This window comes from Tamandua tetradactyla, chromosome 9 (genome assembly GCF_023851605.1).
Source record: "Tamandua tetradactyla isolate mTamTet1 chromosome 9, mTamTet1.pri, whole genome shotgun sequence".
Lineage (NCBI taxonomy): Eukaryota > Metazoa > Chordata > Mammalia > Pilosa > Myrmecophagidae > Tamandua > Tamandua tetradactyla.
Genome location: NC_135335.1, coordinates 64,169,825 through 64,196,583, shown reverse-complemented (window position 1 = coordinate 64,196,583; position 26,759 = coordinate 64,169,825). Strand labels below are relative to the sequence as shown.

The window sequence follows — 26,759 nt, the reverse complement described above, 5'->3', positions numbered from 1 at the left end:
TGAATTATGAAGCAGAAACACTGGGTCCAAGAGATAAATATCAAAATTTCAGTTATAATACCAATTAGAAATGGCATGGGCATGTCCAGCAACTTCTCCCACGTTCTTTAGATGCCCTTAGTAAGGGCAGAAGAAAGAAGCCAGTGTTACTCTAATGGAAGTCTGTTCATATGGAAACTAAGTAAGGGAAAGGAATGGCAGAAGTCACCTTCTCAAACTCTGCCATTTACAAGCTCTGCAACTGCTAAGTGAATGAAAGTCCAACCTTTTAATCTTTGGGAAGTAATTTATGTGCATAAATAGTAGTCTTCCCTCTACACATTTCAAAGGGCTGTTATGAGGATGCAAAAATTATGTGCACAAAAGTGCTTTATAAACTATAATAAGGCTATGCAAATTGCGTTTTGCCAGTTTCAAAACATATAAACTGCTGCAGCTTCCCAAGTCTGCTAAGTGCATCATAAGAAAGAGCATCTTACATTTTTAACTTCCTTATTCAGGCAGTGAGTAAGCAGCTAATTTGTTCTTACATCACTGTGTTTGAAAACTGCCTGTCTTAGCAGACATCTGCCTTTACCAGGACATTTCTTTCTGGAATGCCAGCCAGGAAATTTCCAAGCAAATCAGATGGTCCTCATTCAGGTGACCTGAAAGCAAGACAAAGCCACATGGGCACATATGAGTCACAGCCCACAGCTGCATGCTGCCTCCTTACTGGAAGTGCTACTGTAGCTTAAGTAATAAATCATCAACTAGACAACTATAAACACTGGTTACACAAACAAATTCAATTTGAGTCTTCTAATGAACCTTTAATGAGTTACACGTGGATTGCAAAGGTCCCACAAGCTGCCTCAACGTGTCTGCTTTTGAAAAAAATTAAAAACGCATCAGTTCTCCTTCATTCCATGACTCATTTCATTAGGCAAATGCAATTTAGACAACCAACTTTTGAGTTAAAATGCTATTTCCAAAGGAGCGGGGAGGCATCTGTCATTGATAAAGCAAAGAACAAACTGAGAAAATTTAAGTGGCTGGATTATGGCAGAAAGGCACAAAAGAACAGTGATATGTTTGTTATAATGAATGATGATTTATGAAAACTTTGGAACTTTCCATTTTCTGTACATGGTGCCATAATCAAAGTGACCCTTTTCCTTTTTTCACTTCGAACTTTAAAATGATAGCGTTTTCCTCCTTAAACTTTGTCTATATTGGCTGAGAATTAATACACACACAACACTAAAGGCATTTTACTTAGGAGGGAAAAGATAAGGGTTTAGATTTTGCCTAATGAAAGACTAGATATCAGTAAACAGTGAATCTTAGGTTTTCCCACAGTGACCCAAATCTACCCACAGTGTTTCCTTTCACTGATAAGGGGAGGCACAGAGTGAAAACAGATCGGTGGTAAAAGCAGTAAGGATGGAGCTTTATCGAAAACTTACCAGCTGACACCAACTTCTCTAGCGTCATGGCACTTCACACTGTCAGTAAATGGCATGGGTGTCCATCCCTTCTGTGACTGTCTTCATAAAGAACAAGGTGTTAGTCTTTTGTGCTTTACATACCAAGGATTCTGACCTCAGAGAGATTAGCTGAAGGCCAGCTCTACCTGGAGGGGCTGCGTGGTCAGCAAATGTCCTGCCCTGAGGCGTCCTGAAGGAGCTGCCAGGATGGAGACAGTTCTCCAATAGCAGGGTCTTGTCCCAGGGGAGACTGCAATCCCCGGGTGTCGGGGCATGTCAAACACTGCAGCTGGTCTGTTATTTGTTGAGGTGACTTTGCTTTGTGAAAAGCCTTCAATGTTTGTGTGAGGAAGGCAAAAATGAAAAAGAGAGCAAGAAATCAAACTCACATGAGGGATGAAAAGAAGTAGCTTGTACTGATTGACCCCATTTGCCAGGCAGATCTACTTAGCTGTCTCTTAGAAGGGAGAATATAAAGGCATTGCTCACAGCCTTGCAGCTAGAAAATGTGCCCCCACCACCCACCCTCAGAGAAGAAAGCAGGTTTATGCAGACATCAAGTTCAGATTCTCGCCAGTAAGTTCCTTCATAGACTCATCATAGATATACAAGGAGAATTGCCCCTCTACAGCATGGAAACCTAAGCAGAAGGCTTTCTTCAAAAAAAGTGCCTAATATAGAATAGGATTTTGTTGGAAATAGAAAACATGTCCATGCCTCTAAGGCAGAGGGCTGCAACTTACCACCTGCTGGCAGTTATTCCTGCTGAGGGGCTTTCTTCAGCTATTTTTAAATATCCCTGTACAGTCTTTTAAAATGCAAAGAACCCAGGGTGCTATTGTTTGGTCAGTGTTCCAGAAGCTTAGCACCTTACAATACTTATAGTAACTGCCATCCTACACAGACATTTGAATTTGGTCCCCTAAGATTCTGAGAAAACTAACAGGGAAAGTTTCCAATTATTTCTGGAACTCTTTTCAGTCCTTTTCAGACACAAGCTAAATGTTCCATAGGCTTCCAGAATAACTTATATAACTCTTCGGTTTGTTTTCTTATTTTTGTTTTTGCCGTACCCTGAGCCAAAGAGATAGTTTGAAAGTTTAAGCAATGGAAACAAGCAACCTCACCTCACAGTCAACTTTGTCTTTCTCATTCGGGGACCAGCACACTTTTGGCCACCAGGTCTTGGAAATGACATCATTGCAGCAGCCTTTGATTGTTAGGAAGAAGAATTTCGTTAGCTGCCCTCTGTCCCCACACAGCTTTTGGACACAAGGTTCAGAAGTGATTGCAGCTGTAGGAAAGAAATTAGGGAGCTTGAAGTGAAATTAAGTAATATGGTTTCATTTCTCTATCCACTTCTCATTGATAAGATTGATGGGTTTCCCGTTTGCTCCCAAACAAAAAGAGGAATGGATTAAAGGTACCCAGACCATTCTGATAGCCTTCACAGCCTAACAGCCTTAGAACTCCAACCGTACATTAGAATCACCTGGAGATTTTGAAAAAGAGAAATGCCCAACCCCACCTCAAGAGACTCTGGTTTCATTGATCTGGCAGCCTCCCAGGCAGGCATTAGTACTTTTTGTTTGTTTGTTTTGCATGGGCAGGCACCGGGAATCGAACCCACGTCTCCAGCATGGCAGGTGAGAATTCTGCCACTGAGCCACTGTCACTGCCCGCCTTACTGTTTTTTAAAGCTTCTCAGGAGGCTCTAATATGTGGCCAGTGGAGACGCACCAGCTGATTTGAAGGTCCCTGTTTCTCAGGGTGAGTGCCTTGGTCAATTTTCACCTTGAGGCTAAGCTCAGTCTGGGGGCTCCTTTTGCTTCTTGTTCTTAGTTTTCACCCACTGTGGTGGATTGAATTTGTATGTACCCCAGAAAAAACATGTTCTTAAAATTAATCCATTTATGTAGACATAAACCCATCGTAAAGAAGATCTTTTGATGAACCTGCTTCAGTTAAGATGCAACACACCTCATACAGGATGAGTCTTAATCCTTTTACTGGAGTCCTTTATAAATGGAATGAATGCAGAGAGAGAAAGCTTTAGAGCAATAAGCTGAAAGCAGCAAGCACAACCCAGAAGAAAAGGGAGAGGCTAGCAGATGTCACCATGTGTCTTGCTATGTGACAGATGTCAAGAATCGCCGGCAGCTGGTCGTAGGGAAGAAAGCATTGCCTTGGTTTCTTGGACATTTTTCTCAGCCTCAAACCTGTAAGGTTGTAAACCAACAAATTCCCATTGTTTAAGGCAGGCCATTTCATAGTATCTGCTTTAAGCAGCCTAGGAAACTAAAGCACCCATGGTTTCAGTTTCTCTGCAGCACCTCTTCAGCAAGAATTTGTTGAGATTGTGTGTTTATTTTTCAGCACTGGCTTAGCCCATAACTGTTGCCAGCTATATCCTTTCTATCCTGAACCTTTGCAGAGTAGTGAGGGGTGAAAGGGCTTCTCTCTCAAGCTTCACAGTAATGGAGGGTCTCAAATGTAAACCTATCAATACACAAGTGTATGCATACAGACAAAAAGATATGTTGGCAAGTTTGAAGGAATATTTTCATCAGAAAACATTAAACACAAGTCTCATTAATAAACCATGTCACTTTCAATGAATCCATGTCTTATAAATCTTAAAAACTCATTTCTGAATAATGCAATTATAATTAATTGTATTTAGGATTATGTTGGGAGCGCTAAAATTGCAAGCAGTAATTTCTCCATCCCCCATCCCTACCCACTGGAGAATCCACAGCTGTCTGGGGCTAGAGTGAAGGAGACAGGCACCTGGGAGACAGCATTTAAGGAGCCACTCATCTTCAGGGGCCAACCCCATGTTTGCATGACCATAGAAAGTAGTGCCTCTAAGTTTTGCACCCTTTTGTTTTCACACTTCACACTCTTCCCAGTCCTGGGCCATGATCAGCCCTCCTGTCCCTGCTGAGCTACTTGGACACTTTGCTGCCAGCACAATTTGTGCAGGTATTCATACACGTGCATGTGCACACACACACACACGCACACACACACACACTCATGGATTAAATCATGTTCTCCCAAAAGCCATGTTCAGGTCTTATCCAAAGGCCAAGTAAATGTGATCTTATTTGGAAATAGGATCTTTGAAGATGTGATTAGTCAAAATGAGGCCAGACTGAATCAGGGTGTGCACTGATCCAAGATAATTGGAGTCCTCATAAGCAGAGGAAAATTGGATACAGGGGAGAGGAGATTACAGGAGGAGACAGATGGCCATGTGATGGAGGCAGAGATTGAGTTACAGATCGCCGGCAAGCCACCCCCAGAACCCTACAGCTTCAGAAGAAGCACGGCCCAGCCAGTACTTGGATTTCAGAATTCTGGCCCTCAGAATCTTGAGACAATAAATTCCTGTTGTCTAAGCGAACTTCTCTCTGGTACTTGTTATAGCAGCACTGGCAAACCAAGATACATATGCACACGCCAATCCAATCACCTCAAGGTGGAGGGCATCCTGCTCTGAGACCAGTGTGATAGTGAAGGTCCTGATGGAAAGTAGCCACTGAAATGCCTGCCCTTCAGTGTATGTTTTGCATCTAAGCAATGTATTTGACCCTTCAATTATCTGGTGTAATAATGAAACTTAAGAAAGACTTTATGTCAAATATTAGTAACCCTAAAGTAATTGTTCTAGATTGCTAGCTGCCAGAATGCAATATATTGGAAACGATATGTCTTTTAAAAAGGGGAATTTAGTAAGTTGATAGTTTAGCATTCTAAGGCCAAGAAAATGTCCCAATTAAAGCAAGTCTATAGAAATGTCCAATCTAAGGCATCCAGGGAAAGATACCTTGGGTCAAGAAGACCGATGAAGTTCAGGGTTTCTTTCTCAAGTGGAAGGGCACAGGCAAATACAGTCAGAGTTTCTCTCTCATCTACAAAGGCACATGGTAAACACGGTCAGGGTTCCTCCCTCATCTGGAAGGACACATGACAAGTATGGTGTCATCTGCTAGCTTCTTTTCCTGGCTTCCTGTTTCATGAAGCTCCCCAGGAGGCATTTTCCTTCCTCAACTCCAAAGGTTGCTTGCTGATGGACTCTGCTTCTTGTGGCTATGTTATTCTGCTCTGCTCTCTCTGAATCTCTCTCATTCTCCAAAATGTTTCCTCTTTTATAGAACTTCAGAAACTAATCAAGACCCACCCAAATGGGTGGAGACACACCTCTACCTAATCCAGTTTAACTGGATTAAACTTGTTTAATCCAAGAGTTTAATTAACTCTTGATTATATCACATCTCCAAGGAGATGATCTAATTACATTTTCAAACATACAATACTGAATAGGGATTAGAAAAAACAGCTGCCTTTACAAAATGGGATTAGGATTAAAACATGGCTTTTCTAGGTCACACACATCATTTCAAACCAGTACACTAATTATAAGGTACATGGAGAACAAGAGGAAGTGGAAAAATAGGTCGAAAAGGCTCAGTTATAAGCAATGGCTATTGTGGTTCATAAACAAGGACGAGTCCAGGGGTCTGATGGCAGCAAAGCTGCTGAGACTGTTCAATTACCACTTTTGTTTTCATTAATGGGAGTTTTCCCACAAGTTGAAATATATGGTGTTCTTCAAAATGGTTGAGACAATTAGGACAAGGGCCAAGTCCAATCTAGCCAAGTTCAAATCTATGTTTGTAAGGACCTGGGTGATATGCCGATAGTTCATTTTTAAGCATTTTTTAGAGAAAAGTTAAAACCACAAGGAAGCATCATTCTGGACTTTCTGAAAAACAAAGCAGAAAAGGTTCATTTGTTTACATTGGTTTTCCTTTATTATTTCACTTCATTGCAAGTTCAAGTTAGTTTTCCATTTCGAAACATCACTTGCCGTCACTCTCTATCACATACAGATACACACCACTAGGGAGGCAGTTCACTTGAGCTCAAGGACAGTTACTCATTCTAGCAGTGCTCTGAAGACAGAACTATTTTTTTCTCAGAGAAAGAGCTGTTCCTTAAGCCCGTGTCAAAGGAGAATCCCTTATCTCTCTATTGAATCCCACACACAAGTCTCTTCTAGAAGTGCTGTTTCTCACCCACCAGTTCTTGATTCTATCTCATTATCAAATGACCCTTTTCCAATAAAGAGATTAAAGGGTAAATCAGTGCACAGGAAAGGGGAGGAGAGGAAGTAAGAGCAGATGTTTCCTGTGAATTGGCAAATGTCACCTCCAGGTCTAAGACTACTACCATTTTGCTGAATGATCAAAGTTATTGCAAAACTAAATGGAATTCTAATGCTCACTCTACTGCCTTTGAATGAAAAAAAGCACCACCCACTCCACCCGCCCCCCCCCAAAAAAAAATCAGTACTCTTAGCAAGCTTAGAACTAACAGTGAAAAAAGTTCCATTGTGGGAAATATTTGCTTACATGACTTGCCAGTTCTTTAATACTAGAGAAAGTCCAATTTATTAACAAAGAATTTACAGCAAAAGTTATTATTCATGCATAGCCTAGATTCCAATTAAACTGAAAGCTTATCTTTTTTTTCTTACATAACTCAGAGCCTTCTGTTGATGTTAGTTTTGAAATATTTTCCTGGAAAATGACCTGGGTTGTCACGGCATGGACCCATCCTGCAGGACTTAGAGACAAAAGTCACTCTTCTCAAAGGGAATATATTCCTCAGAACAAAAGAGGAAAATAAACTTTCAAGAAACAAAGATGCAGTTTTCATGGAAATATTCCTAAGGAGAAAAAGAAAAATAAGCATTAAAGCCAAAAGGGAGATGGAACGGAGAGAATCTGTTCTGCAAAATTAGTGCATAAGGTAAGCAGAACAAGGAAGGTGGAGTCTCTGGATATAACCATTCCACTCTTGGCTAGACATTTGTTTTCTGTGGTGCTCTTGGATGAGCAACTTCTGCTTCTCCTTCTTCTTCGATAAAACCACAGACATTACCAAAATTAACTTATGCATCATCTTATCCTTGAAGTAAAAGGAAACCTTGGGCAAGGAGATGAGAGGGTGCTATGAGCTGAGAAATATTGGAAACTATTTGTCTTTGCTCATGAGCATTAAAACTTCTCTCTGGCCAACCTCTCCATCTGTGGGGAAGACCAAAAGGAACTTTTTGAACTGACCAGATGAGAGAGCACTGCAATGGAATGGGTCTGTGACTCCTAGAAGTCTCCTATGGGAATACATATGAAATGCTCATAAGCTATTACATTAGCCATTTCAGATCATTGGCTGTTGGAGCAAATATCTGAAATCTTGGCCCTGTTTCTACATTTCTGAATTTTTCCTGTCCCATGTGTAGATATTTTTACATTACCAAGGCAAGAAAAGTTTTAAATATGCTGATGTTGCATTTTTGTAGATCATGACTATGTGACTCTCCCTTTGAGTTACCGGGTAGTGACAATGTTGAATTTTACATGAACCCTGTGACCCTGGGAAACTGTAGGTCAAGAAATCCCCCATCCTTTTGCTACTGACCAAGATGGCCTTAACATCTTCTTAGCTTGACTAAACTGTAGACATTCTCCTAAACAGTCATATCCAAGAATCAAGATAGAAAGTGTTCCACTTGCTTCAAGAGTAAACTCAGCCCCACGCACCTGAACTCCAACACTCTCTCCCATTTCCCACGCTCCAAGCACCCCCACCCCATCAGCCTCCAGTGCACATACAGTCCCATATGCCCACCCCAAGTACAGCCCAACCCACCTCTCCTGCACACCTCCCAAGCACTACCTCCCCCTCACTGTTCCCTGCAGGCTGTTGCCAGCACATAAAAGTTGCAGCCACTAACCTCCATACCTAGGCTACCCCCACCTCCAGCCCATCATGTCGCACAGCTTCATCCCGCCCTCCCTGAGCTCAGCACATCCGTTTACAGCACTCCCAGGCCCACACATGCACACAGGTCCCCAATCACGTCATTCAGCTCTGGGAACTGCACTTTACAGCAGTCCTAGAACCGCACATGCACACGGCCTTCAGCCTCACTTCCCAGCTCTGGGAAAGTGCAACCTGCACAGCCGGGTCACATCTGCCCCCAATACATGAAGGCTTAATGCTGACCTGCTGCCACAGCTCTATGCGTGCGCACGAAGGGCCCCATGCCTTAGACCAGTGCACCCCACAGTTATGCCCCAGGCCCGTGCACCTGCACAGCTACATCTTCCCTGGCTGCTGGGCACCCACATTCATAAGCATCAGCTTCTAATTCTCAACCTCTGCCCATACCTGCCCTGAAACAAATCACCATACTGCGTGCTCCGCTCCATGCCCTTCTCCCTGCTATATAACCATTTCGCAAACACAAGGCCTTAGACTGCTGAAAGAAATCAACTCTCAAAGTAAATCAATCAAGATATTTACATGCAATAAAGACAGCAGAAGATCACTAAGCATATCACAATGCAGGCAGATATAGTCCCACCTAATGACCAAATTAAAACAAAGAGGAGACACAGCTGTTGGAACACCAAATCAAAGATGTTCATACAACTATACTTAATAAAATAAGTGGGATAATAAATGACATAAAGGAAATCAAGAAGACAATAGAAGAGCATAAAGAGGAATTTGAAAGAATAAATGGAAAAATAGTGGAAATCACAGAGATTAAAGACTCTGTTGACCAAATAAAAAACATAGTAGAGGCATGCCACACCAGATTTGAAGAGAGAGAAGAAAGAATAAGTGATATAGAGGACAGAATAACTGACTTCAAAGTGGCAAGTGAAAAAAAAGTGGCTAAGTGGCAAAAAAGATGGAAAAAACTGAATGGGAACTCAGGGAAATTATAGACAAAACAAAGCACACAAATATAAGAATCGTTGGTGTCCCAGAAGGAGAAGAGAGGAGTAAAGGGCTAGGAAGAGTAGTTGAGGATATAATGGGGGAAAACTTCCCAACCCTTATACAGGACATAAATATATAAGTCAAAGAAGCCCAAAGAACTCCAAACAGAATAAATCCAAATAGGCCTTCCCTATTTAATAATTAATTAGTATGTGCCAAATAGGCACATACTAATCAGTCTGTCAAATGTTGAAGAGAAGCAGAAAATCCTGAAAATGGCAAGAGAAAAACAATCTACTACATACAAGGGAAATCAGATGAGACTGAGTTCAGACTACTCAACTAGCACCCTAGAGGCAAGAAGGCAGTGGTATGATATATTCAAGATCCTGAAAGAGAAAGACTTCCAGCCAAGAATTCTGTACCCAGCCAAATTGTCCTTCAAAATTGAGGGAGAGATTAAAGATTTCACAGACAAAGATGTCTTGAAAGAATTTGTCAACAAGAGACCAACCCTACAAGAAATACTAAAAGGAGTTCTGCTGGCTGAAAAAAAAAAAAAAAAAGACAGGAGAGGGAAGTCTAGAGGAGGGCACAGAATTGAAGAGTACCACTAAGGGTAATTTAAAGAATACAAAAAGAAAGAGGGAAGATAATATACAGATTTGACAAATAAAATTTAAAAAGTTAAGACAGTGGAATCAAGAAACGCTTTTTCAGTAATAACGTTGAATGTTAATGGACTAAATTTACCAATTAAAAGATACAAATTGGAAGAATGGATTAAGGAACATAATGCAGCTATATGCTGCTTACAAGAGACTCATCTTAGACACAAGGATACAAATAGATTGAAAGTGAAAGGATGGAAAAAGATTTTCCATGCAAGTTGTAACCAAAAGAAAGCAGGAGTAGCTATACTAATATCAGACAAAGTAGACTTTAAATATAAAGACATCATAAGTGGCAAAGAAAGACACTATTACTAATTAAAGGATCAATTCACCAAGAAGATAGAGCAATCATAAATGTCTATACACCCAATCAAGGAGCTCCAAAGTACATGAGACAGACATTGGCAAAACTGAAGGGAACAACAGATGTTTCAACGATAATAGTTGGAGATTTCAATGCACCATTCTCCTCTAAAAATAGAACAACCAGACAGAAGAAAATACCTATTCATATCTTTACCCCATTTTATAATTGGGTTGTTTGTTCTTTTGTTGTTGAGTTGTATGATTCCTTTGTATATACAGGAAATTAAACCTTTGTCCAATATGTGCTTTCCAAATATTTTCTCCATTGAATTGGCTGCCTCTTTACCTTTTTGACAAAATGTTTTGAGGTGCAGAAGTATTTGATTTTGAAGAGTTCCCAATTATCTGTCTTTTCTTTTGTTGCTTGTGCTTTGGGTGTAAAGTTTAGGAAGCTACCTCCTATGACTAGGTCTTGAAGATGTTTCCCTATATTTTCTTCTAGAAGCTTTATGGTGTTAGTTCTTATATCTAGATGTTTGATCCATTTTGAGTTAATTTTTGTGTAGGGTGTAAGACAGGGGTCCTCTTTTGTTCCCTTGGCTACTGATATCTAGTTCTTCCATGCCCAATTATTGAAAAGACTATTTTGTACCAGTCTCAGAGGATTTGGGGCCCTTGTCAAAAAACAGTTGACGATAGATTTGGTGGTCTATTTCTGCACTCTTGATTCGATTCCATTGGTCTGTCTTTGTGCCAGTACCATGCTGTTTCGACCACTGTGGCTTTATAATAGGTTTTAAAGTCATGGAGTGTTAATCCTCCACTTTGTTCTTCTTTTTTTAGGACATTTAGCTATTCGGGGTCTCTTTCCTTTCCAGATGAATTTGGTAATTAGCTTTTCCAAATCTTCCAAAGTACATTGTAATTTTGATTGGTAAATTTTATTTGACTCTGTAGATCAACTTGGGATAGCCTTCCTATCTATGAGCAGGACATGTCATATGGCACATCACAGTCCTTGAATGTTTGGTTTTATTTTGATGTATTATGTGAACTCTTCCAAAGCATCACTCTTGGCTTTGACAAGATGGATGAGACTTGAGGACATAATGCTGAGTGAAATTACCCAGACACAAAGTGCTAGATACTGTATGATTCCACTTTTATGACCAGCATAAAGGTATAATCAGAGGCTTATAATACAGAAGATAGGGGACGTAGAGATACATAGAAGCTAGAGATGGGTGAACCTTTAGTTAATGAGGTTGAACTCCAATGTAAGGGAATAAATAGGAGCGAAGGTGATTCTCTAGTGGGTTTAGAAGTAGTATTACCATATTGAAAATGAACAAGATTGAAAGGGTTTGTATAGACCTACGTGTCCCACTGACTCACACTAGAAATATGAATGAGCTCTTGTAAGAATTACTTCAAAATATGATTCTTCTATGAAGAGTGTTTAAGTCTAAGGTACAAGGGGAAAAAGCTATTGCATAGTATAAGCTATGTTCAAAGGAAATCATCAGCACTACCACAGCAATAGCAAAGGTAAATAATGGGGTGGGTGACAAGAATTAAGAGAAGGTTTAGATTTCCTATCTGACTAGGGTGCATTTATTGGTTTTCTGGCTCTTGGGAACAATGAAATTATCTAAAATTGAGAATGTTGATGGACATAGAAGGCTTTGGGCCTTCTACATGATGCCCGATGAATGCAGGTGGCCGAAGGATACAGTGATGGGGAAGTAGATTGGTGAACAGTGGTGTATACTTATGAATGAAGGTTGTGCTGCTACAAAAAGAAAATGCTGGGAGGCATGCAATGATGTAATGTGTAATGAACATGTGGGACATTTGGTGAGACAAAATAAACCAGAAACAAAAAAACAACAATGGTATGTTCACCTTTAGAAAATGCTTATAAGAAAACAGGGGCCTAGATTGTAAGCTTTTAGAGCCGACACATTAAGTCTGGAGTGGTGATTATTATTTCTGGATTTTGAGAGGCTTTTTTATATATGTATAACCAATACTAGATAAGAATGAAGCTGAACAGGTTGGGGTTAAAGTTATTCAGAACATCGGGGTAAGGAAGACAGTGTCTATATTTTAGAACCACACATACTCTTTGAGACCAATGGCAGTAAGGTTTTTTGATCTGGAACTGAAATTTTCTGTAGTACATAATCTAATTCAACCTATCTGTATAGCTCATTTGAACAATTGAAACACAGGGAGCACAGAATAAGGAAGAGGTCCTTTAATCCTGTATAGATTATTGTAATGCCTGGAAACATCCTAGAGTATTTTAAGCATATAATCAAAAAGTATTGGCAAAAGGGAGAAACAACATGGAGCTATTAAACCTTACCATCAGGGAGTCCCGTGATATTCTGTCAAACTTTAGGGATACCCAAAGCATGCCCTCAATCATGAGGCTTACTCTTGTGATGCTTATGTAGACAGCAGAGAAGCTTAGACTACCTATAGGCATGCCTAAGAGTTACTTCTGGAGGACCTCTGTTGTTGCTCAGATGTGGCCTCAGTCTCTCTAAGCTCAATTCTGCAAGTGAAATCATTGCCCTACCCCTTACATGGGACATGACATTCAGGGGTGAAAGTCTCCCTGGCAACGTTGGAGATGACTCCCAGGGAAGAATCTGGCCCTGGCACCATGGAATCAACAATTCCATCCTGACCAAAAAGGGGAAAAGAAGTGTAATTTCAGTGGCAGAGAGAGTTCAAGTAGAGTCAAGAGGCTAATCTGGAGGTTGCTCTTATGCAAGCTTCAGGTAGACCTTGCTACTTATCATATCCTGCCAACCCCCAATCAGGACCATTCCAGCCAATCCTAAAGAACACCTAGGGCAATAAATAAGATTCCACAAGGGTTCCAGGCACTAGAGTAACTTTCCAGAAACCTACAACCTCCAGATGGGTCACTGGTCCACATAAGTCCTGAAACCTAGCCCAGCCTCTCCAGAACATCAGATGTTCCATCTCCCTACCCCATATTAGTGAAAGACCCTTCCAATATCAAAAATTTTAAATTGCCATAGTTCAAACAACCCCTACAAACTCTGGGATCTGTCCTGTAACCACTTGTTTAAGAGTGCTTTGAAAACTATTGCTTTTTTATTTCTTTGCTTTGTATTTATGTTATACATAAAAATAAAAAAAGTTTGAAAAAAAAAGAGTAAACTCAGGGAAGAACATCATGTGATGTACACTTCCTATTGTTTAACCTCCCCACCCTCAGTCCTCTTCCATTAGCTCATCTTTGCCCTTCAAAACTTTCCTGCCCTAGGCTTCAGCAGAGTTGAGCTCACTCTCTCCCTCACTGTGATAGCCTTCTGGTCTTTCTATCATAGTAGGCTATGGTCTCTTCTCTGTTGCACATAACTTTGAATAAAGTCACCCTCACCTGTTTCACATTGTCTGGTGCAATTTTTTCTTTGACTGTAGAAAGGTAGCATGATAACTCTGGTGGGTATCACGTATTGTCATTATGATTATCACGGATCTCTAAGTTCCACCTGCATCTTAGCAGGATTCAGGGAGAAATCGGATCAAACATGGCTGCCTTTAATGTGTCCATGCCTTCTGAGTGACGGCCTTGTTGTTTCTGCATCACTGATAAGCAATGTTGAAATGACTGACACAGTCTCTTCCACAGCTAAAGACCCAGTTGTGTTACTGAAGGGGACTGCCATCAGCAGTCACTTGAGGCACTGACCTTGGGGCCTGATCAGGCAGACCTGGATCATAAGCTTGACTCAGTGGTCCTGGGACAAGATGTAAGCAGTCCTGCCTCTCTGGGCAGAGAAATAACTAGCAGGTAGGTCTATAATAAGGCTTAACACCTCTTGAAATAAGCACAGCTATCAACAGACACTCAACAAATGTAACTTTTCTTCTTGCTAGAATCATTCTACAGAGACCCCACTAAAGCCACCTGCCAACTAAACCCCAATTATATGGTTTCTTATCTCTCCATGACATAAGGCCCACCTAGAAATTCTTAAAGTTGCTCCTCTTAAACTGCTGTTGCTACTTCAAGCTTGATGAACAGCAGCCCTTTTTCAGTTCATTGTGCAGTGACTGAATTAATGTTATGGCACTCTCTATTTTTTCCATGAGTGACTCAAGAAAGGTATAGAAATTATCAGTGTCAAATTTATTTTATTCATTAGGCTCCTTGTCTACCCCTAATGTTTCCCAATGAGTTAGTAGGTAGAAAGGACCTGTATATATCCAGGCTATGTCATCATCAGTATTGTTATAATGATATAGATTCCTTTAAAAATGTAAATTTGATAAATTGAAGCACCACAATAACATCATAATTCAATTATAAGCTAGAACCCATGTTATAAAAATTTCTAGCTTGAGAGAGCCTTCTTCTAGCCAGAGTATCTCATGAATGCAAAACTTGGCAAGAGAATAAGCTGGGTTGTTATATGTACTTAATAAACCACATATTCAAACTGATACCCCAGAGTTGAGACTACAGATTTCCCAAACTGAATGAGACGGCATTTTCATTCTATTCTGGTCTTCAGGTTTTTTTTAAAGAAACATTAAAACTTTGGGCTAAATAGTAGGTTTACCCTTGTATTTAATAAAAAGTGCAGGGGTAGAAAGACATGTCATAGTTATCACGGAGAACAGACTTTGGAGATGTTCCAAACAGGGTGATGTCACTTCCAGAAAACTTATATATGGGCAGAAGTGCCTTGTGCTTAGAATGAGGGTTGTGGCACCCTTCCTTACTCTGCCCAGGTGAGACATTACCAGAAGCTTGGAGGAAAGTAAAATAATTGACTTCACTTGTTTACTAAGGACAATTATCATTTATTTGGCAGGATTTTTTGCATCTTCCCCTATTATCATCCCCACCTGTTTGACTCCTTCTTGCCTCTGCCTGACACACAATAAATGCCTTATCATTAATGACTATTAAAGTAGGTTTCATGTCACTCCCTTTTTCAAATACTGTCAGTGCTTCTGTCTTAGTTTTTCTAGGGCTGCTGTAACCAAGTACCATGGACTACTTGGCTTAAACAATGGAAATGTATTGTCTTACACTTCTGGAGGCTAGCAGTTCAAAATCAAGGTGATGGCAAGGTCATGCTTCCTCCAAAAGGTGAAAAACCCTTCCATACCTCTCCCCTGGTGTCTGGCAGGTGGCCAACAATCCATGGCATTCCTTAGTGTGTGATGGCATACCACAACCTCTCCTTCATCACCTGACCATCTCTCTATTTCTCTCTCTCTCTCACTGACTATGTCCAAATTTCCTTTGCTTTAAAGGACACTGATCATACTGGATTATAGGGTCCAGACTAATTCAGTTTGGCCTCATCTTAACTAATAACATGTTCAAAGATCCTATCTCCAAATATGTTCACATTCATAGGGCCAGTGGTTAGGACTTCAACTTGCCTGTTTATGGGAGTTCAGTAGTAGGCTCCTATTGCTTAAAGACTGGAGTTCAAACGCCTCACCCTGATACTCTGGGCCATCCTTGCTCCAACCCCAATCTAACTTTCTAGGTTTTCCTTCAAACACACATGCACTGTCAGGCTACCTGGAATAAATCAAAACCTGCCATACAGTTTTCCATCTCCTCGTTTAGGCTCTTACTACCACTCCGGATGGAAAATCAGCCTTCCCCAAAGTGCCTTGTAATATCTTGCTTATCCTTCAAGGCTGGATCAAATGATATGCCATCCAAACACATACTCTTGGAAACCCCATTTGGAAAAATTCTCTCACCCATTGTGTTTTCTGGCACTTTATGTCTCTGTTACACATTTGTATTAGCAGAGGGTTTTTTTCTTGGGAGGGGGATACAGGGATGAGTCCTCAAAAAGTGACTCCATTCACACTCTGTGATGCTTCTGCTTATGGGGAAAGATGCCAAGGTTTACCTCTTTAAATATCGAGTGTGAAAGAAAGAAAAAGAAGATGACCCATGAAGTTACCCTGCATGCTAAAACCTAAAGTGGCTAACATCCTAGGAAGATTAACAGATGGTAACATGTCATATAGCAGCGGGACCCACGGCTCGGATGCTGGGAGGAAGATGTACCAGGTTGCACCAGGTGCAAGTTTCCAAACTAATCTCAGTTGGAAGATTTAGTTTGGAGTTTCTACTCAAATGAAAACAACTCCATTTCATTCAAGATTTACACCACATCTTCTCACTTAATCTGTGGTCTTTTCGTCTTTCTTTCTGATAGCATAGTTACCACAAGCTATTTTTTAATGCTGATATCCTTAAATCTTGCCGGACACTGGAATCACTCTAAAAGCAAAATGAGATGCCCCAGCCAGTTTCTCTCCTAAGGTTCTACAATGGTACAATTTTCTAGCATATTGAACAAAAGAGGTGTTGAAGGCTAGGATAAATTTATGGAACCAGTCAGGAAATAACTGGCTTAATGCATTTCTAAATTATACTGTTCCTTTCTTGACTTGCAAGTTTTACAAACAGTTGGAAAAGATAGGATCTGTTATAAAAACTTTATTTCAAGTCATTATTTTACAGGGTGATAACATATTGCAATTTAAGGGAAAAGATTATGTGGCAAAAGGTAAAAAGTTGGTGGATCTGGGTATCTGGGTGGGGATGTGCTGGAATTCTCTGTATTGCTGTGAATTCATCTTACAATGGTCCTGCAAGTTTGAAATTATTTCAAAATTAAAAGTTTTTAAAAATTATCTTCAATTAATGCAAATCTTAGGAATCAAGTCTTGATAACACATCAGTGGTGATATGGGAAGCAAATTATTGACTCTGGTTGTTTATAGGCAAAGTACAGGCCCCATAATAATTCAGCTACAGATCACAGTTAATCCCTGGGGTTTTTAGAAAATATGAAACATAAAATAATACAAGATTTCAAAGTAACAAAGCAAACTAACCTCTAAAGCAGACTATGGATTGTTTGGATTCATAGATGTTAGCCCAGGCATGAGTTTTTCCAGGTACTCCACTGCATGCTTATAGGGTGGGAAGCCATTTTGTCAGTTAATCTGATAAATGGACTGGGGATTAATACAGTTTGTGGGTTCACCAAGTGAAAGACAAACATTTGCACTACATTCAGCTTTGGATAATCCAAAGGTTATGCTGTTCTCAAAAGATAATCCATTAAGCATAGTTACTCAAGTTTCTGTCTATTGGGGAAGAATTTATCAGGACACTGTCAGAGGAAAAGCACCTAAGTGATACTTTTCCAGACACCAAGTTCACCCTGCAGCTTTGAGAAGGGTCCCTGCCAAAGACCCCACACTGGAGACAAGACTACAGCAGATTTATGAGGCCAGGAGACCACACTAGCTGAGAAGATCCCACAGCAGCCTCCTTGCCTCTTCACAACTTTGGGTCTGGCTTCACCAACACTGAACTCTCCTAAACATTTGCAGTGATCTATTGCCTCAGTTTGAAGCTGATCCAAAGATAACTACAGGGCCAACAAGTTTTATTTCTATTAGACAGCTCTGGAATTTACTGAGTCTGCACTGGACTATGGAGGAAAATGACCTTGGTCTCTTTTGCAACAGGAGCATTAGAATCATGCATTTCAGTTATTAGGTACTTACAGGCTATGTATGGCCAATTTTTAAAATAATCTCAAGGGTCATGGAAACGCCCACAAATGCATAATTCTATGGCTGGGCTAAGACAGGAAGAATCTTCATTAGTAGCATCTTTAGAATTCACAGCACAGATAGAGAGTTGAAAGTAGACTGCATCTCTTAAACAATTCAGTCAATTCAGCAGGTCATTGGCTAGCAAGAAGTGCTAGGTGAAGAACTTGCATAAAACCAAGAGTTACAACTTCTTACATTTTCCCCCAACATACTACCGATGGGCTATTGCCATGTAACCAGTGGAGCCTTAGGGAAGGAGTATAGCATGGACAAATCATATCGTCTTTTTCAAAATCTATCTCCCAAGTCTTTATTTCAAACCTTTAGGCAAATGAACAGGGCGTCAAAATGTGCTAACCTTCAGCCATGGATACCTTGGTCAGCTCTTTAGCTATACTATCTCACGTCTTCCTTCCAAGGAGACCATATTCCGAAACACTGCCATCTCGTGGTCGTCCCCAGAGAGTGCATGAACTTTCTGCACCTTCAAACAAACACCATCATCCAAGAGAAAAAAACTTGGAGATTATTATCACAAGTGGGTATTTCATGGATGGAGACATTAATAACCCACAAAATATGAAGTAACTTGCTCAAGGTCATTCATCTAACATGTGCCACTTATTAAAATATAATTGCACTTTAAAAAATTATAACAATATTTCTTGAGGGGTCTGTGTATACTAAGCCAAGACAGCATTCTGTAAAAAACAAAGCAGAAATAAGGAAAAAGTAGGCTGTGTCTCAAAAAGACCCCAAAACCATTTGCATATGATGGACACTCAGAAAGCCACTGCTGATCTATGAGATGAGTTCTACACTTGACATTCCAGAAAAGAGGTGTTGGCTTAGGTATTATTTTCCCATAATATTTTATTTGGCAAATATTCAAACCTTTGAAAAAGTTAAATAAAGAGTACCATGAAATATCTACCGGCCCTTCCCTTAGATTCTCCAATTACATTGTTTTCTTTTATTTCTATCCACATTTGTTTTTTCCTTTCGGCTGAACAATTTGACAGCAAGTTGCAGACAGCATGAGATCTCACCCTGAAATACTTTAGCATTCATTTCTCAAGAATAAAGTCATTCTTCTCAACAACTGCAATATCAGCATCACACTTAAGAAAAACAAATAAAAAAACATTATGAATATAGAGTCCAGATTTAAATTACTTTCAATTGTCTCTCCCAATTTTTTTTCTTTCTTTTTTTTTTTTTTTGACATGGGCAGGCACTGGGAATGTAACCTGGGTCTCCAGCATGGCAGGCAAGAACTCTGCCAGCACGCCACCATTGCCGGCCCCCACCAAAAAATATTTTTTACAACTCTTTTTTCCTTGACCCAGGGTCCACTCAATGTTCACACGTGGCTTTGGGTTGTGTCTTTTGGGAGGATGATTTATTTTTTAATTTATTTCTTAGTGTCTGGATATTTTAAACTGTTTCATATGTCACAGTATCTTTAAAACAACTTTATCGCAATATAATCCACCCACATAATTTACACTTTTAAAGTGTATATCTCATTCAATGGTTTTTAGTATATTCTTAGAGATGTGCAACCATCACTACACTCAGGTTCAGACTCAAAGAGAAATCCTGTACCCATTAGCTCACATTCTTTCCACCACCATCCCCCCAGCTTTAACCAATCACAAGCCTGTTTTGCATCTCCGTAGATTTACCTATTCTGCAACTTTCATACAGTATATGGACTTGACTTCCTTTCAGTTAGCGTGCTGTTTTCAAGGTTCATCCAAGTTTTAGCATGTATTACTATTTCATTTCTTTGTTAAGTCTGAATAATACTCCAAAACATAGATATGCCACATTCTGTTTATTTCACACTGCTGGGCATTTGGGGTTTTTCCCCCTTTCGGCTCTTGAGAATGGTGCTGCTACGAACATTTATGTACAAGTTTTTGCGTGAGCATATAATTTCATTTCTCTTGAGCAGATACCCAGAAGTGGAAGTGCTGGGTTATCTGTAACACTGTGTTTAACTTTTTGAAGAACTGCCAGCTTGTTTTCCAAACAGCTGCACTATCCTACATTCCCACTGGTAGTAAGGTTTTAATGTCTCCACATCCTCACCCACACTTGTTATTATCTGGATTGTTATGTCTTTTGGGTCGCTTTAAAGCTAAAATTGTCCATGGGCACATTTTCATTTTTCATGACATTGATATTTCTGGGAATGCAGACAGTTGCCTATGTCATTCCCCACATCCTGGATTTGTTTGGGCACTGTGACTTCAGAGGATAATGTTAGCTGATGCCAGCCTCTTCCATATTCCCTTTCATTTTCATTAAATATGAAACTGTTTTTCTGCAGGTTTCTAGGAGGAGGAGCCAGTGATAGCTCTTTAAACAACTTTCCCGTCTATATAAAATCTCAAGGAAGAAACCCAGTGGTCCTGGGATTTTCTCCGGGAAGCAAAAGAAAATTTGGTGACCTCTGATTCTGGAGACAAATAGACCTGTAATTCCAGCTTTCCCAGTTTCTAAGTAGTAATCTTGAGAATGCTACTCATCTTTCTAAATTACAGTTTTCTTATCCATCAAATGAGAATAACAATAATGTGTACCTTGCAGGATGCTTATAAAACTTAGTGAAATAATACATGTAACGTGCTTTCTTTTTCAGTCTTACTAGTATCCCAACATGCCTGGTATATTGATTTCAATGTACATCAGTCATTGCTAAGACGATTCACAAGACTTCCTGGGGTTCACTTGTTAACAAATTGCTATTGGGGAGAACAAGTCAGATTAGACAAGACCCTTTGGAATATTGAAGGAAGCGGTGAAAAAATTCTTCATGGGTAATCAAACTGTTACTTCCTGATTAAAATAAAAGGCATCAGTAAAGGGCTTTGCAGATACCTTTTCAGGATCATTCAACAGAGGTTTTCACCAAAGAAAGGGAAATTTTAGGCAACAGGCTCCACTGTACACGATGAAGGACTCTTTGCCCAGCATCTGCAGGATTTCCTAACTGCTTTGCTAAACATTTGGTCTCAGCTGATGGAAGCGGGTATGCCTATGTCCTGGCCAAAATAAGACAAATGAATTATTCCTCTCTGAACACCCCCAGAAGTAGTGAATTTGACTTTGAACATCAGGGCTGTGTACATGAATTTACAAGAAACAAGACGAAGCAAATGTGGGGTGCATGTGCAGCACCCCAGCTCCCAGGCCCAGGGTAAGCATCTCCCAGCTCCGTTCCTCTCCTCTCTTAAGTCCTCAAGCCTCAACTTCTCAACTCTTCCTTTCAAGCAATAATTACTAACTGGTCAGAGAGGAAGTACAAGTCAACATTCTGCTATCAGGTCACTCTTTTGCTGGCTGTGGAAGACTCCCACTAATTCATTGGGATTGGATTCCTTTCCAAAGTTAATCCCCGTGAGGCTAATGTGGTTTCCACCATATTAATGTAAATTAATTCTTTTATCATTCTTCTCACCTTTACTTTAGTCCTCCTAGAAGAATGAGAATGAGAACACAATTATTTAACAACAGCTAACACATATAAGCTTTCTAGGTGCCGGAGATTGTCTAAATGCTTGACATATTAAATCATTTAATCCTCATAACAACTTTATGAGATAGGTACCCTGATTATCCATATGCATATAAGGAAAGGCCTGGAGAGATTAATTAATTTGTTCAAGGTTACACAGCTAGGAAGTGGCAAAGCTAGGATTTGAATCAGAAAGTGGAGTCTGTATAGCTAAACACTCCCATTTACTGTCTCTAAGAGGCATTCACTCACGCCATACGTACCTATCATTAAGACTGTATACATAAGGCTGTATAAATTCCACTTCTACAACTGTATAGGTCTGATTTATAATGCTTGCCACAGCACTTTATTATGAGATTGCACATGAGTATATTTCCCACCTTTCATATTTTAAGATTATGAAAATTCCGCTACTGTCCCTTGTCCTTTCCATTTTAACTATGCTCAGCAGTAATATACAATTTAATTGTTCATCTAGTCCCAGGAGTAATAAATTGAAGACTTTTTTACCTCTTTGCTATAAATTTACCTAAATTACTAAATGCAGGGAATGTTTTATGGTTTTCTTTCAATGAAAGCTGAGAAAACTGCCATCTAACATATAAAAATATCCATTACAAAAATCCTCATGCATGGTCAAATGTCACAGTCTTTGAACTTTTCAAGACTTTTAGACTTTAGATTAGACTAAGTCTAATTAGTGGCAGGGGTTGAAAGAGAATGCTAAGTGCTCAGCATGGAGGTGGCTTAGGAAAGTCACTTCCATGGCTCTACCCTCTTTTGGTGGCAGTCTTTGACCAAATAGCAACTGTTTCCAAAATTTTTAATTTCTCAAGTTTTTTTCCTACCTTTTAACCTATGTGTCTCAAGGTTGATGCAGATGAGTCATATTCAGGACACAACAACAGAAAAAACATCTTTTAATCTTTGAGTTAATCATGATGATGATTGATGATGATGATGATGGTGGTGATGATCACGATATTGAATGTTGTCCACGTGCCAAGTATGTGCAAAGTGCTTGAATCATTATATTCTGTCCTCAGCTTGGTGCCACGAAGCAGGTTCGGTCTGTACCCTTACTATATAGAGGAGGCTACTGAGGCTTTCAGGAAGATTAGGCAACTTTCCAAAGGTTACCAAACTTGTGCATCTGGATTTTGAACATCCTGCTTAAATAGCCAGTTGGCTGAATTTTTGGTCTCTGGAAAATTATTTTGGTGACTGTGCTGTGTTAGATTATGAAACAGTCTAATTTCAACCCCTGATATAGGTACTCTTGACTCAGAAAAGTCAATTAATAGTTGCAACAGCAACTATTCTTAAAAATCTGTCCAACAGGGACACCAGCATAGGCTGGGTGGAGACTGGCTAATGGGATCAAATCTTCCCTAGGGAATTCAGACTCAAGACATTCAGATGAAGAGTTGGTCAACAGGTGGCATTAGGAGTGGAAGAAACCAAGGGGACAATGGCTGAGTCACCAAAAGACAGGGCACATGAAAAATTATCAAAGGTCTCTGCTACTGAGGAGGGAACAGATAATCTGCCATTTCCTAGATAGCCTTTTCCTAAATCTTTCTCGTTCCCAAATTTGGACCAGTTCTCAAAGCCTGGTTGTGCTGCTGTTCCTCTGTCAATGGGCATCCAGTCATCAAGATCCCAACTTCTTTAGTTCCATGTGTAGCTTTACAATAATGATCCACTACTTAATTTACCCCAAGTGTGCTGTGTCTCTGTTTCCTGCAAGTACAAAAGCCTGACCAGTTTGCCTCCATTTTATAGATAAGGAAACTGAGGCCCAGAAAGATTAAGTGATTTGCCAAGGTCACATAGCTAACTACCAGAGTTGGGAAAGGGGGGGGCCTGCTTACAGAAAGACCCTTCACCTCTCTTGCCCTTGGATGAGGAGTTTGGGATGGAAATTCTTTAAAACGTCTCTGAGATCTAAACTGTTAATTCTTCTAAATAAATTATTTAATTAGTACCCCCCCCCCAAAAAAACCCCACAAACTTGTATAGCTAATTAACAACTGGAAGACCCAATACTCAAATCTAGATAGGAAAAAATGTTGTGAGTACCATAAAAAGGTAAAAACTGGTGGTGCTACCTTGGAGGGAGGCTTCTAAGAGGAAGGAGCAGTAGGGAATGGTATTGAAATATGAGGAAAAAGCTCAGAACTGAAATGACAGGGGAAGCAACAAAAAGGGCATCTTGTCAGCAGAATTACTTGTGGCAAGCAACAGAACATGTTCATTTCATAGAATTTTAGGAGGACCTTGAAGAGCCACCTTAGGCTCTGCCACTAGGGAATAAATCCCAAAAGGATACTTCAGAGTCCACTGTTGCTGCTGTCATACATGGCACATTCAGCTGTGACCTCCGACACTGGACTCGGGGCAGGAGGCTTCGCTGCTTTGGCCACCCCAGTTCCTTCGTCCTGCCTCAGCCACTGTCACCAAAAGTGAGTTCCTTGTGGTCCCTATTTTCTTACCTCAGTAATTCTTGATTCAAAGGTTGGGGCGGGTTCATCTGACTGGTGGAGTTGAGGTCAAAAGCAGCTGGGAAAGTGAGTGTTTATGGTGATTGGCATGTTCTTCTTCCCAGCAGGACCCATAAAGTGGGCAGCTCCCTCAACATAAGAAAGTTATGTGGCCAAGGAATCATAAATGTTCTCTATAGCACATGCAGATAATAACATAGGTCATGTTTGGAGACCAGCAAGCATTTGGTATCACTGAGGTCAGGGTGAGAGATGATATGATGTGAGTCTGGTAGACTGGGGCCACATTCTTAGAGCGTTTTAGCTTACTACAGAGAAGTCTTTTAAGAAGATGCATAGAATGAGTGTCGTTTAATTTCAGGAGTATAATTCTCATGACAATATGAAACATGGGCCTGGGAAGATCATGGTAACTGGAATGTTGATATTAGTTAAGAGGTGGTTTGTTCACACAGTCAATAGGACTGATTATCCACCTACTGTATGCCACTCAGGCTGGTGCTGAGTCCTGGGAATACAATAATGTGCCCTGTCCTCAAGATACAATAAAGCGGAAGAGACAAAGAGGCCAATAAACAATTGCGATATGTAATGACCAGACCCAGGATAGGGGAGACACAACTGAGCAACCAAAGCAGAGGCAGAGGGTTTCACAGAGCCTTGAAGAACAAGATCCAACTCCTTGGAGGTAGTCATCTCCAGGCTCAGTCCTAAGTAATCATACCTAACAACAAGGTGAATATTTTCAAAGCAAAGGAAAAGTTATAAAACAAACAGGAATGAGACTGTATGCTGGTACCTTCAGGCATCTTACCAGCACAGTGTTTTACATGGAGAATGAGGAGGGCTTAGTCTCCAGCTCTGAGGAAGAGGACACCTAGCAGGCAGACGGGGAGAAAAAGGCGCCTGCAAAACAAAGCAGGAGTGACCAAAGAAATGATATGCAAATGAGAAGAACCTCATACAAATCCAGGGAGCAGGTGCTCCTAGAGGGAGCGGAGGGCAGTGCTCCCATCTGCCCAGGGGTCTGGTAAAGGAGCCTTGCACTGAGGCACCCAGGAGGCACATCAATCTTTGGGGAGAAGAGTCTCCGTGGAGCAGAAAGTCAGAGGCCAAATGGCAATGGGATGAGGAGCAAACGAGAGGTGAGCAGTCAACAGGGAGAACATAGACAAGGGGTTCAAGAAGCTTGCCTATGGACAGGAGGTGAAAGAAAAGTAGCTAGAGGGAAGTGGGGTTTGAAAGAGCTTTGTTTGGAAAGTACATGTTTAAATGCCAAAGGAAAAAGTCGTTTGAGAAAGAAAGGTTCAGAGTGCTAAGAGAGGGAGTCAGGGGCAAGAGGTAGGAAGGATGAGACCCCAAGCCTACAGTGACTTCCTGGGAGAGGAAACAGAGGATGGCCACAAAGCAGGACTGAGAACCCTTGTAAGGCTGGGTCCCATGAGACTGTTTTGATGATCTAGGTGAGAGATGCTAAGGGTGAAGGCAAATGTTATGATTCAAAGTTAGCAGTAAATACAAGTCTCAGGAACCTTGAACTGAATCTAACAAGAAGGGATTTAAAAAAAATAAAGGAAAAAGAGAAGACAGAAAAAGAAATGCCAGAGTGCAATTGTTATTCTTTTAGACTATTTTCTCAGGACTGAAAGCAGCTACAAACCTTTATCTTTGTAGAAAAAGCCAAACTGACATTTTTCTGCCATCTGTTCACCCACATATTCCTCAGTGCCAACAAGAGTCCAATTTACAGAATCAACTATGAAATTCCAGCAAATTGATTAATCAACTGCCACAGTCTAACTTTTTTTTTAGTTGCCTTTACAATGAAATATGTTACTTTCCAGTGTGGCTGCTGTGGGGTGATTTTCATCTCTCTTCCCATGGCTTTCCTGGTTCATCCAAAGCGTTTAAGTTTTGGCATTTACGTCAAGCTTGTTTTTCCTTGTTTTCAGCCATTTCAAGCTTTTCTCTCTCTCTAGAGAAAGAAGAAGCAGATATATAAAGATATATCTCCTATATTTCCCTATATATAGGTGTATATGTACATGTGTGTGTGTACTTATATAGTTATTATATACCAGATCATTGGAAACTAGGCTTAACTTTTAATGGGAATTACATAAAATGTTTGAAATAGACATCAAGATAATAGCATATTTATGGCCCAAATTCGTCTAGGAGTTTGACTTTTAAGCATCACCAGCACATTCATGTCTGTCTTAAAGCTCTTTGCCATGTTAAATTATCATTTATACAAGCATTAATAAGCATTCATCAACTCTCTGATGCTCAAAAAAAAAAAAAGGTGGCTATTTCAGCTCATTCTATTTGAATTTCTGATCGTCTAGATCAAACCAGAAATTGTAGAGCTGCATGACTGCTAAACAGATAGGTTTCTTTTCAAAGATTGTCAACAGGGCTTTAGAAGAATATGCTATATGAGGATGTAGGCAAGTTGCTAGATTTCCTTCAAATTCTGAACGCATGCCAGCATTTTGTACAGTTCTTGACTTAGCAAAGAAGGGTGCCAAGACTAATAAAATGGTCTGTTTGTTGAATCTCAAGAGTTACAATTATTTGCATTTTAGATATACCACTAAGCTTCTGTGTTTGAGACAGTGCCTGGAAGAAGTAGTCTTCCACCAGGAATGTATTGTTTTCTCCAATTTCCATCCTAGAAATTCAAATCAGCCTCTATAGAGAGTCATGTTAAAATTCCTCCTTTATTCACAACTTCGAGGAGACAGAATGGTTGAAAATGCTCAAGGCCAACAATTGTCAATGTTTAATGCAACTTAATAAAATCCTG

General features: G+C 40.2%; 1 long non-coding RNA gene across 7 annotated transcripts in view; it reads right to left on the bottom strand.

The window, feature by feature from the left end:
* Window positions 1-26,759, bottom strand: part of LOC143646136 (uncharacterized) — a 76,990-nt gene that overhangs the window by 7,837 nt on the left and 42,394 nt on the right. The window contains exons 2-5 of one of the 7 annotated variants that reach the window (XR_013157324.1): window positions 2,597-2,763; window positions 1,616-1,800; window positions 1,449-1,529; window positions 480-647 (exon numbers count right to left, since the gene is read on the bottom strand). This is a non-coding gene — a long non-coding RNA (uncharacterized LOC143646136). Of the gene's footprint in view, window positions 1-99; window positions 648-794; window positions 867-1,448; window positions 1,530-1,615; window positions 1,801-2,596; window positions 2,764-26,759 lie in introns of those variants that run through there. The other 6 variants (XR_013157327.1, XR_013157323.1, XR_013157325.1 and 3 more) reach the window with 6 other exon arrangements.